Here is a 10,856-nt window from a genome sequence, read left to right as displayed (position 1 = left end):
TGTCCTAGAGCAATTAAGTGTAATTCAAATAAACAAATATAGAGAGTAACCAGCATTGTGCTGTTTACAATGCTGTGTGCTGGGATTGAGACGAAATCAAGAAATGCCTGGCTTCACTCGTAAGCACCTTTAGTCTGAAGTGATGAGCATTACAGAAGAGAGCTGCATAGAGCTATAGGGCATACCGTGAGGGGACTTAAGCACCCTGGGAGTTGAAAAGCTTCTTAGAGAAAGTAGCGCTACCACACATGTAACCTATATGTTCATGTTGACTAATGTTACCCCAATAAAATTTAAAATAATTTTAAAAAAGAAAAGAAAGTGGCACTAATGTTGAAGCCCAAAGGAAGAGCAGGAACTAGTTGAGAGAAGAAACCAAGATCTGGGTGCTAACCGTACTACATCTTGTGATCAGTTTAAACCTCAAAGAATTCATCTATTACCATAGTTTTGTGATTAAATCCCTAATCTCTACTTTCAATCTTTCCCTGAATAGGATTCTACCCTGATTCTCTTCAATATCCCTTCATTCATTCCTCTAGTCATTCAACATTTAATGAAAAGAGAGGAAGGAAAAGCATTCCAAGTGGAGGGAACAGCCCATGGGAAGGCTAGGGTATGAAAAGGGGGATGGTCTGTGCTGAAGTAATGGAAGGACGTGCATTATGCCTAGAGAGAACAGAACAAGAGAAAGAGTGGCAAGAAACAAGGCTGGAGACATGGGAATGCACGAGGTCCTATAACTCCTTAACATTAGTTGCGGGTTTTGGAATTATCTCGAGGGCAGTAGAGAGCCAGGGAAGGCTGGTAAGCCAATGAGTGACCAGACTGTGTCACTAGGCCACATTGGGGAGAATGGGTGAGAAGAGAGTAAGCAGTAACTTCTATCTGGCTTAGCAAGATTTAATTTGCTGCCTCACAGGAATAGGGTGAGGATTAAACATTCAAATTCCCTGGAATAATGTTTGACATGTGATGAGCAATCAGGGAATGTTAGCACCTTGCTCAGTCCAACAATTTTAATTCTTTTTCATCTAATCTCATCTTATTTTTTATTCCCCTGATGTTATTTTGGAGAGAAAATGACCATTTAAAGTTTTTGCTGCAATTAAAATGGATTACTGTGCTAGACACAGTAATCAAATATGAATAAGACCTAGGCCCGTACTTAAAAGGCATTTGCAATGAGCCATAGCATGGTATGATATGAAATACACTAATAGTAAGAGCCAAAGCTCTCAGAGGGCAAGAATGGCATTCTTCGCCTTAACGTCCTTGATGTCTGCCATAGATAGTATGTGGCGCAGGGACTTCAGCAGACTTCTGGACCAAATAATGCATGCACTGGGAGTTCAGAGGGCGGATCAGGAAGACCGGAGGCACTAAATGTTCAATCGCTTAGGATTTCATACAGGCTTGTTGAGGACTGTCTCTTTCATTCTGTGTATTTTTGTTGTGATTGTTTGGGATAATTGTGTATGCTTTGTTTTATTTTTCATGAATGTTTCTTTTGAATGAGCCGCCATATTTTCAAATTAAAATTTTTCTATCATGAAACACTGTATAATAACATGAAAACATTACATCTAGGCTGAGATGTTTGGTTTAATAATATTAAATTATGGTATTTCTGAGTCACAGATAATATGGGGTAAATTTCATTCTCTATTGCTGCCTATTCCTTCCACCTACCCACACCTTGGTCACCTAACTAACTGCTAGCTGACATGTATTCAGAAAATCAGAGTAATTTTACCCTTAGCCCGAGCAATATACCAGTGCACTTGTATGAGAATCCTGTAATTTCAGGTAAAGTAAATGACAGTGGGGTCATAACCAACACTAATCCCTCTATTTTTTTTTAAAATATATTTTATTGATTTTCTACAGAGAGGAAGGGAGAGAGACAGAGAGTTAGAAACATCGATGAGAGAGAAACATCGATCAGCTGCCTCCTGCACATCTCCTACTGGGGATGTGCCCGCAACCCAGGTACATGCCCTTGACCGGAATCGAACCTGGGACCTTTCAGTCCGCAGGTCGACGCTCTATCCACTGAGCCAAACCGGTTTCGGCTAATCCCTCTATTAACATGTGGTTTTCTACACTATGCATGTATATCTACACTATGCTCATGTATGTTATTTCTGAGGCAAGCTGAAAATAAGGTAAGTAATAAGGTAAGTAACCATGTTGGCTGTGTGAACACTTAACGTTATTATAGGAAAGCTAAAGGCAAAAGCTGTATTATGCCCGAGTTTAGATTTGATGATGGAGTCAAACTTGGTCAAATTGGTTACTCTTTTATTTTTAATTTTTATTTATTGTTTGGGAGGGGGGGGCATTGCTTTGTTGTTCCACTTATTTAAGCATTCATTGGTTGATTCTTCTATGTGCCCTGACTGGCATCTAACGCACAACCTTGGTGTATAGGGACGATGCTCTAACCAACTGAGTGACCCAGCCAGGGTCGGTTACTCTTTTTTTTTTTTTTTTAAAGAAAGGCAGACTGCCATGCGCAGTGCCTCATTTGGATGTGTTCAGCCGTGGGCAAACTAAGGCCCGCGGGCCGGATCCGGCCCGTTTGAAATGAATAAAACTAAAAAAAAAAAAGACCGTACCCTTTTATGTAATGTTTACTTTGAATTTATATTAGTTCACACAAACACTCCATCCATGCTTTTGTTCCGGCCCTCCGGTCCAGTTTAAGAACCCATTGTGGCCCTCGAGTCAAAAAGTTTGCCCACCCCTGGTAGAGTCTTAGAAACTTGATTACACTATGTTCTCCGTCAAATGGACCTTGAGAGCTTGTTTGGAGGTTCTAGCAGGGGAGTGCAGCTACTCGGACACCCTTGACCAAAGACAGTCCTCTCCTCTGGGGGGAAGGTTGTCCTCTTCCACCAATGTGCAGCTTCAGGAGGCAGTACATGGACTGGTGAGGGAGAAAGGGGACACCTGTTTAGGCAGCCAGATTAGCCGAATCAACTCTGGCAATCAATGGGGTGACAGATGCCGCAGCCGGACTGCCCTCACATCCAGGTTACGCTTTCTTAAAGAGTTTACTCTGCCAGCCCTGGCCGGTGTGGCTCAGTTGGTTGGGCATCATCCCATGCACTGAAAGGTTGCTGATTCAATTCCCTGTCGCACATGGCTGGATTGCAGGCTCAATCCCTAGTAGAGAGTTTATGGGAGGCAGCCAATCAATGTTTCACTCTCATATCCATGTCCTCTCTCTCTCCCTCTCCCTTCCTCACTCTCTAAAAATCAATAAAACATCTTTAAAAAATAAAAATAAATTTTAAAATCTTTAAAAAAAAGGTTTACTCTTCCAGATGAAAAAGCCATAGCTGCCTGATGCACTGGATTGGTGACTCCACGTGTGATAGCTGCCATGCACTGATAGGGTCACTCAGGAAACACCTACAAATATTCCTCAGGTAAGAACTATTTTTTAATGAAAACTCTAAAAGTAATTCTTATACTGTATTCCAAAATTGTACTATTTCTATACATTTGAATGTTTTTTGTTATCAAACTCAAAGTAAGAAATTTAAAAATACAGAGACTATAGAAAAGGAAATATAAGTTATTTCCCAATTCAATTCCACAGTCTCATACCAAAGAGGTGTGTTAATGTTAAATTTCTTGAGTCTCTTTCTAGAAATGTTTCTCCTTGTACAACTATAAATAGGTGAAGTATCCACTATATATCTTAACCCAAATAGGATTATCTATATACAGTTTTGCACATTTTTTCACTAAAATTAGGTCATATATTTAGATCTTACAAGGAAGGGCCTAGGGCCCAGCCAGAGTATCTACCAATGGACCAAGAGGTCACCAGTTAGATTCCCAGTCAGGGTACATGCCCAGGTTGCAAGCTCAATCCCCAGAAGGGGACGTGCAGGAAGCAGCTGATCAATGCTTCTCTAATTGATGTTTCTATTTCTCTCTCCTTCTCCCTTTCTTTCTCTCTAAAATAAATAAAAACATTTTTTTTTTAAATAAAAGGAAGGGCCTAGGATAATAGGAGAGGAACTAGGGGTGGAAATGAGCCTAGGCTGGGCTGCTTTGGCTCACTAAAAAGTCAGAGAAAAGGGGGCCTTGGGGACAGGGGCAAGCCCAGGAGGAGCTGCCGCTGCCTACAGCTCCCTGGATGCAAGCCTCATGGGGTTCTTTAGAGATTAGGAATTGCACACCTGTGGTTGAAGAGGAGGGAGAAGGGAAAGGTGCAGGTGGGCATGCGCCTGGGAGAGAGAGTAAACCTTAATTTTCTTTATAGTGCCTCTCTAGCATTCCACATAATGTATCATAATTTATTTTACTTATTAATAATCACTTCAGTTTTTTTCTGTTTTCAATGAGATATAACACTGCCATGAATATCCTTTTACATATATTTCCCCCTCAATTTTAAGCAAATATACAGATTATATAAATATATAAATTCTGAGCAGGAATTCTAGCACTGCTTTGAATAACATTTAAAAAAATATTTTTATTGATTTCAGAGAGGAAGGGAGAGGGAGAGAGAGATAGAAACATCAATGATGAGAGAGAATCATTGATCGGCTGCCTCCTTCTTGCCCAGAACCTGGGCATGTGCCCTTGACTGGAATTGAACCTGGGACCCTTCAGTGCACAGGCCAACACTCTATACACTGAGCCAAACCGGCTAGTGCTGAATAACATTCTTCATTGAATTGCATGCCCAATTATTCCACCCTAACAACCCACAGGGTAATTAGAAAATTGATGCTGACAAGTAGTGTTGATATAAGAGTTCTAGAGAATTAAGCAATGTATTTTTTGGGTAACTTTTTTGTTTTGTTTTGTTAATCCTCACCCAAGGATATTTTTTGCATTGATTTTTAAAGAGTGGAAGGTAGGGAAGGTTGGGGAGGGAGGAGGAAGGAGAAAGAGGAAGAGAGAGAGAGAGAGAGAGAGAGAGAGAGAGAGAGAGAGAGATGTGAGAGAGACACATCAATTGGATGCTTCCCGAATACACCCTGACCAAGGTGGAGATGAAACCTGCAACCCAGCTACATGCCCTGGACCACTGGGAATCAAACCTTTGGGGCATCGGCTGATGTGCTAACCATTGAACTACACAAGCCAGGGCCCTTTTGGTAATCTTTGATTCATAACAAACCACTCTAAAACTTAATGGATTAAAATAAAAACAAGCTTTTTTTTTTAAGCTCAGAAATCTGCAATTTGGGCAGGGCTTGTCAGGGAAAGCTTGTGTCTGCTCTACACACCATCAGCTGAGGTGTCTTGACTGAGGGCCAAAGGACCCATTTCCAAGATGATGCAATCAACTAGTTGGTGTTGGCTGTCTGGTGGGAGCTCAGATGGAGTTGAAGGCTAGGAACCCTAGATTTTTCTCTGCATGGGTCTTTCCATGCGGCCTGGGATTCCTCGTGGCATGAGACTTGGATTCCAGAGGCAAGAAGAATCATAGGTAGGCATAAGCTATACTGCCTTTTATGACCTAGCCTCAAAAGGCTCATAGTTGCCCGTTTTTATTTATTTATTTATTTATTTTTGGTAAGCCTCACCTGAGGATATTCTTCCATTGATTTTTAGAATAGAAGGGAGGGGCACACACACACACACACACACACACACACACACACACACACACGGGCTGGGGATCTAGCCTACAACTGATCTTTCAACAGCAGAAAGGATTTCTTAGAAGTATTTAGGCCACTGAAAATTCTTTTTTTTTTTCTAAAGATGAGAAACATTTTAATAAGCCTCAGAATAAGAACCTTGATACCACTTTGCATTCGTGATGACAGAAAAAAGAATGGAGAAAATAAATTTCTTAGATATTTTTAAAAGAAGAATAGTTTTAAGAACAAATTCCTTTGGACTCTACAGCCTTCTTTTTTATTCTGTACCTTTCCATGCTTCAACATATGCCAAAAAATAATTTACTGAATAAAAGTAGCCAGGAAGGAAATCAAACATTTATAAGATATATTTATTATTTTTCTGACCAAAGTGCAGTGATTTTTAAATCTTCTTAAACAAATAACTATGAAAAAATATTCAAGGAAATAAAATACAAATGGGAAATTTAACCATTAGATTTCTTCTATTTTATCTAACCTTATATTTAGTCCAAAAAACAAATCCCCCCCCAAAAAAAACATACAAACCACCAAACCATTTTACCATAAATCTAGTACATGCATTTCAAGATTCCACTGCTAGAATTTTGTTGAGATCAATTTAATCATTTATAACAGAGCATAAGGAACACATGTCATTAGATGTGACCCTTGCCCCTTATCCTCAGATTTATATCAGAATAAAGCTGACAATTCTGCCAGATTCTGAACCCCCAGTATCCCCATTCCAATCCCTGCCTTTATTCCCTTGTGGCAGTGGCGCCCCCATCAGTTAAAGTTTAATAATGCCCTGTCATGCAACTTTACACAAGTTGTAGTAAAACTAAAACGTAGCCTAAGTTTTCTTACCTTTCTATAGGATATGGTCAGTTATTGGATAAATACTGAAACATTTCTAGCAATTCATCTTATGAGTTTGTTACCAAACACAATGTGCAAGAACTAACTAGACAAAAAGTTCCTTTGGAATTTGGTCCACAAATTCACCTAACAGGTTGGAAATTTAAAACCTGCAAGGAAAAGAGGAAGTGAGGAATCCCTAATGCTGACACGTTGTAATCACTAAAGGGATACACATATACTAAAAAGTTTTGCTCACAGAAGTCACAAACTATAAAAGGGATATCCTTATTGAATAAAAACAGAGAACTAGCTAATGCCCTTTGTGAGCACCATAGTTAAGACAAAGTTAGACCCAAATTCACTGTCTACTCCTGTGACTCCCCCCCAAAAAATCTGAAGATAAAAAAATTTAATTTGTCTTACTATATACTTTCTGGCCACTAATTGTGATGTAATTATGAAAGATTAAAATTAGGCCTCTGAAAATTCTTGAACTCCTGAGACAAAGATAAAAGGAACAAGTCATTCCTGCTTTGCCACAAAGCAAAACAGAAGAAGGAGAAAGCAATAGTTCTCTAACTCAGGGCCCCAGCCCTTGGATTCTTCCAGCAGCCTATTCTTGATTTCAGGGACCTGAGAAGATTTCTAGGGACCTATGTATGTTAGCTGGGCTGGCCAGAGAGAGACAGCACCTTGGGCTGCACAGTGTGGCAACCTGCAGTGAAACAGAGAGGGCGGGGGGGAGAGAGAGAGAGAGAGAGAGAGAGAGAGAGAACGAACACGAACCCCATGGCTGGAGGAAGGAAAGAGAAAAGTTAGTCATGTCCTTCAAGCCCAGGTGGCGAGGACAACCAGCTTACCAGTGATGAAACAATTCAAATCACGGGAAGAACAATCCGAGTTGTGGCACCATTATGTTGTGGGCAGCAGGATTGGCACTGGTGGAGTCAGACCAAACTGGGTTCAGCAACTTCAGTACTTGGGTTCTGATGAGGAAAGAATTCAGAGCCAAGACCCAAACTGTAAGAGAACATTTATTTGGTAAATCACAGAGGTAGAAAAAGTAATTCCTAGAAGAAATGGGTTATCCACTATGCCTGTAGCTTTTGCCAATCTGGCCCTGCAACTCTGCACCGAAAGCTGCACCAGGGCTGGGGACTCAAACTGCTGAGCCCCAAAGCCCAGGACTGGGTCTCAGCACCGGCTATCTGCTCCTAGGATACAGCAGGGACTGAGTCCAGGATCAACACTCTGATCCCTGCCTGTCCTTTGCTAAACTTGCCTTGCCCACCTCTGTACCTGATGGCATGCCTGCGTTCTACTGAACAGCTCCTCCATTCCCTGGTTTCCCTGCCGCCCTGCCAGTGTGGCACTCCCATCTCCCAGCCTTTATTCCCTCATGGCAGTGGTGCCCTATCAGTTAAGAAGGAGAAAAGTTTAATAAGGGCATCTTGAAAATTGGGTGTCCCAGAGCAAGGCCACCAACCTGGGAGAAGAGATGTGGAGTGAGGCAGGTGTGTCCCAGGAATTGTTGGGGATTCTGGAGAGCACAGACTAGGGTGAGGACCTACGGCTGAGGTCACTCACAGCACACACTGGGCTAGTTTCTCTCTGCCTGGAAACCACCTAGTTGGGGGTCCTTGTCTGTCCCCCATCAGCCCCAGGCACTTTTTCTGTTTGCTGCACTGGGAGACTCTATATTGGCTGCTGTAAAGCACATGCAGTGCGCTCAGACCTGGAGATCCTGGGGACAGTGAGAAGTTTCTCTCTCCGCACTCTACAGGCTGAGTGCAGGAAGTCAGGGTCCAGGGCTTTCTAAGCGAGCTTGGGGCAGAAAGTTCAGGGGAAGGGGTCTGAAGCCAGCTGTGCAGGGTGTGAGAGGGCCCAAGTACCTCACAGTTGGGTGTTAGGGAGTATGCTTATTCTTCAGGGTGATGCCAACAGGTCACCAACATGCAGGTGTGTAAATACGACCCTACAGGACACTCCGAGGCAGGCTTCGGGCATGATTCTGCATGAACACGGGCGGATATCCTTATGGCACAACTGTCATTTTTTGCGAGTGCCAGGGCTTTGGGGAATGGGCGTGTGTTTGAGACAGGAATGAGTTGTATGTGTGGAGCAGTATGACTAGAAGTGACTGCGAGTGTCAGTATGGACTTTTCAGTTCTGTCAAGCCTTCCCTGCTCTCTAGTGGAGAACCCCAGGGCTAGAGATGCAAGTGCAGTCCAGAATCCTGCCGCCACTGGGATGTCTTGGCAAACAGCTACTCTTAACAAGGACAGCGGGGCATTATGGCTCCTGCAGGCAGAAGAGCAATTAGGAAATGGCTGGTGGCATAGAAAGGGAGAAGACTAGAACTGCTTGAAGGGTGGGGATGCTTCTATGCCTCGCCCCTTCCTGCTGTCACCCGGCGGGTCACTGGCACTTTCTGCCCATGTGATGGACCGCCCCCGGGGGTCAGGGCACAAGCTGGGTAATCCTTTAGTATGGATCGCGATCTTAAGGAATCCCCCATGTGGACCACGGCCGGATGCTTTTCCACATCCCAAGCTAGCTAAGGGAAAGGCACATGGCTACTAAACACATCATTCCTTCAAAACGGGATTATGGTTCCTATTTCAAAGATTAATACTGTTGACTGTTGAACAATATGGTGGTTAGCAGCAGCGACCTCTTGTGAAGTCAAATATCCACATATAACTACAGTCAGTCCAAGCATACCCAGATTCCCAACTTGGGAGCTGACCCTTGAAAAATCCATTGATTTTTAGGGAGAGTGAAAGAGAGAGCGAAAGACAGAGAGAAATATCAATGTGAAAGAAACACATAGATTGGTTGCCTCCTGCATGAGCCCTGAGCAAGGCCCAGGCAAGGGAGGAGCCTACAACCAAGTACTTGCCCTTGACCGGAATCGAACCCGGGACCCTTTGGTCTGCAGGCTGATGCTCTCTATCCACTGAGCCAAATCAGCCAAGGAGACAAGGCGGCTTTCATTTGCGCAGGTCCATAAACTGTGGAAGGGCCAACTGAACTTTGTGGGGTCAATTGAAAAAAATGTAAGTATAATTAGACCCACCCAAACTTGTGTTAATGGTCAATTTTACACTGAGGTCTGAGAAGTTAGTTGCCCATAATCCTAATGCCAGAATTATGATCAGCCCGAACTGAATTGTCTGACAAAATTCTTGCTCCCACTGCCGTCTCATTTTCATAAGCCCCAGTCCTCTGTGGTGATTTCAGCTACCTGAATTAAACACCCTGCCCAGACCCAGGACCAATCCCCTTATTCATTAACCCTCTCACCCTCACTTGGATGGGGGTCAAAGGTCAGACTTGGGGAGGGGGGTCCAAGAGTCCCTTAGATAGATCCTGCCCTCCAGACCCTACAGTTGGGGATGGAGTGGGATGCATGTTTAAACTGGTAGAACTGAACAGGTGAAATTTACCTTGACAGCAAGTTTTCCTCAAAATCTAACTTAATTTAAAGGTGTTTCTCACTGGCCCCCTTCATTCCTCCCCCCAATTCCATCAATGACCTCAATGCAAATACAAGTGAGGTGGTCTGACAGGATACTGCAGTCCAGCAAGTGGATGACACAGACCGTCCTAGGCACAGGATCCTTGCCCTGATTGGTTGCCTGGAGCTCCTGCACCACCCCAGACCAGAGCAGCCTCTGGAGGCATCAGAGTCATTGTCCACCTGAGTGTCTTTGCTGCTTCAACAGTCCAATCATCTGACCACAAACCTACAAACTCCACAGCAAGTGCCATCATCACAGCCTCCACTCCAAGCCACTATTGCCAGGTGAGACCTGAGACTCCTATGAGGTATATCAATCTATCTATCTCTTCCTCTCTCCCCTCTTTCTCCATTATGCTATGTCTTGGTTGATGTTCCTGCCAACCTCAGAGTCTCTATCTACGTCTGTCTGGGTCTCTTCATTACAACACTGGACAGTCTCAGTTTGGGGACTTCCTGCTCCACTCTTCCCATACAGAGCCCAACTCCAGTCTTGCTATCTCTTACTGCACATGTGCTCAGACCCATCTCTGAGCAAAACGCAGGAGTAACTTTCTGTAGACTGTGCACCCACAGATTTGGTCTGGTGCCTAGCGATTCCTAGGAAATCAGTTCAGAATCAAGTGAGAGGCACATAAGTGCAACAACCTAGGGCAGATGGTCCTAAATTGCAAGCCCCTCCCCTCCTCCCCCAGTCCTGAGATCTGGGAGCTTTCTTTCCAGTTTAAGTCCTGGGTCCTAATTTAAAACTCTACTAAGCTTGGTGACTATGGGGGTCTCTTTGCTAGAAGGCAGAGCAGCTGAGCAGAATTTAGTCTTTAGTTTCTCAGAGATTCCAACTGCAGAAA

The sequence above is a fragment of the Myotis brandtii genome, unplaced genomic scaffold (assembly GCF_000412655.1).
Source record: "Myotis brandtii unplaced genomic scaffold, ASM41265v1 scaffold934, whole genome shotgun sequence".
NCBI classification, from domain to species: domain Eukaryota; kingdom Metazoa; phylum Chordata; class Mammalia; order Chiroptera; family Vespertilionidae; genus Myotis; species Myotis brandtii.
The sequence above is the reverse complement of the archived record's forward strand: the minus strand, read 5'-3'. Positions refer to the sequence as shown.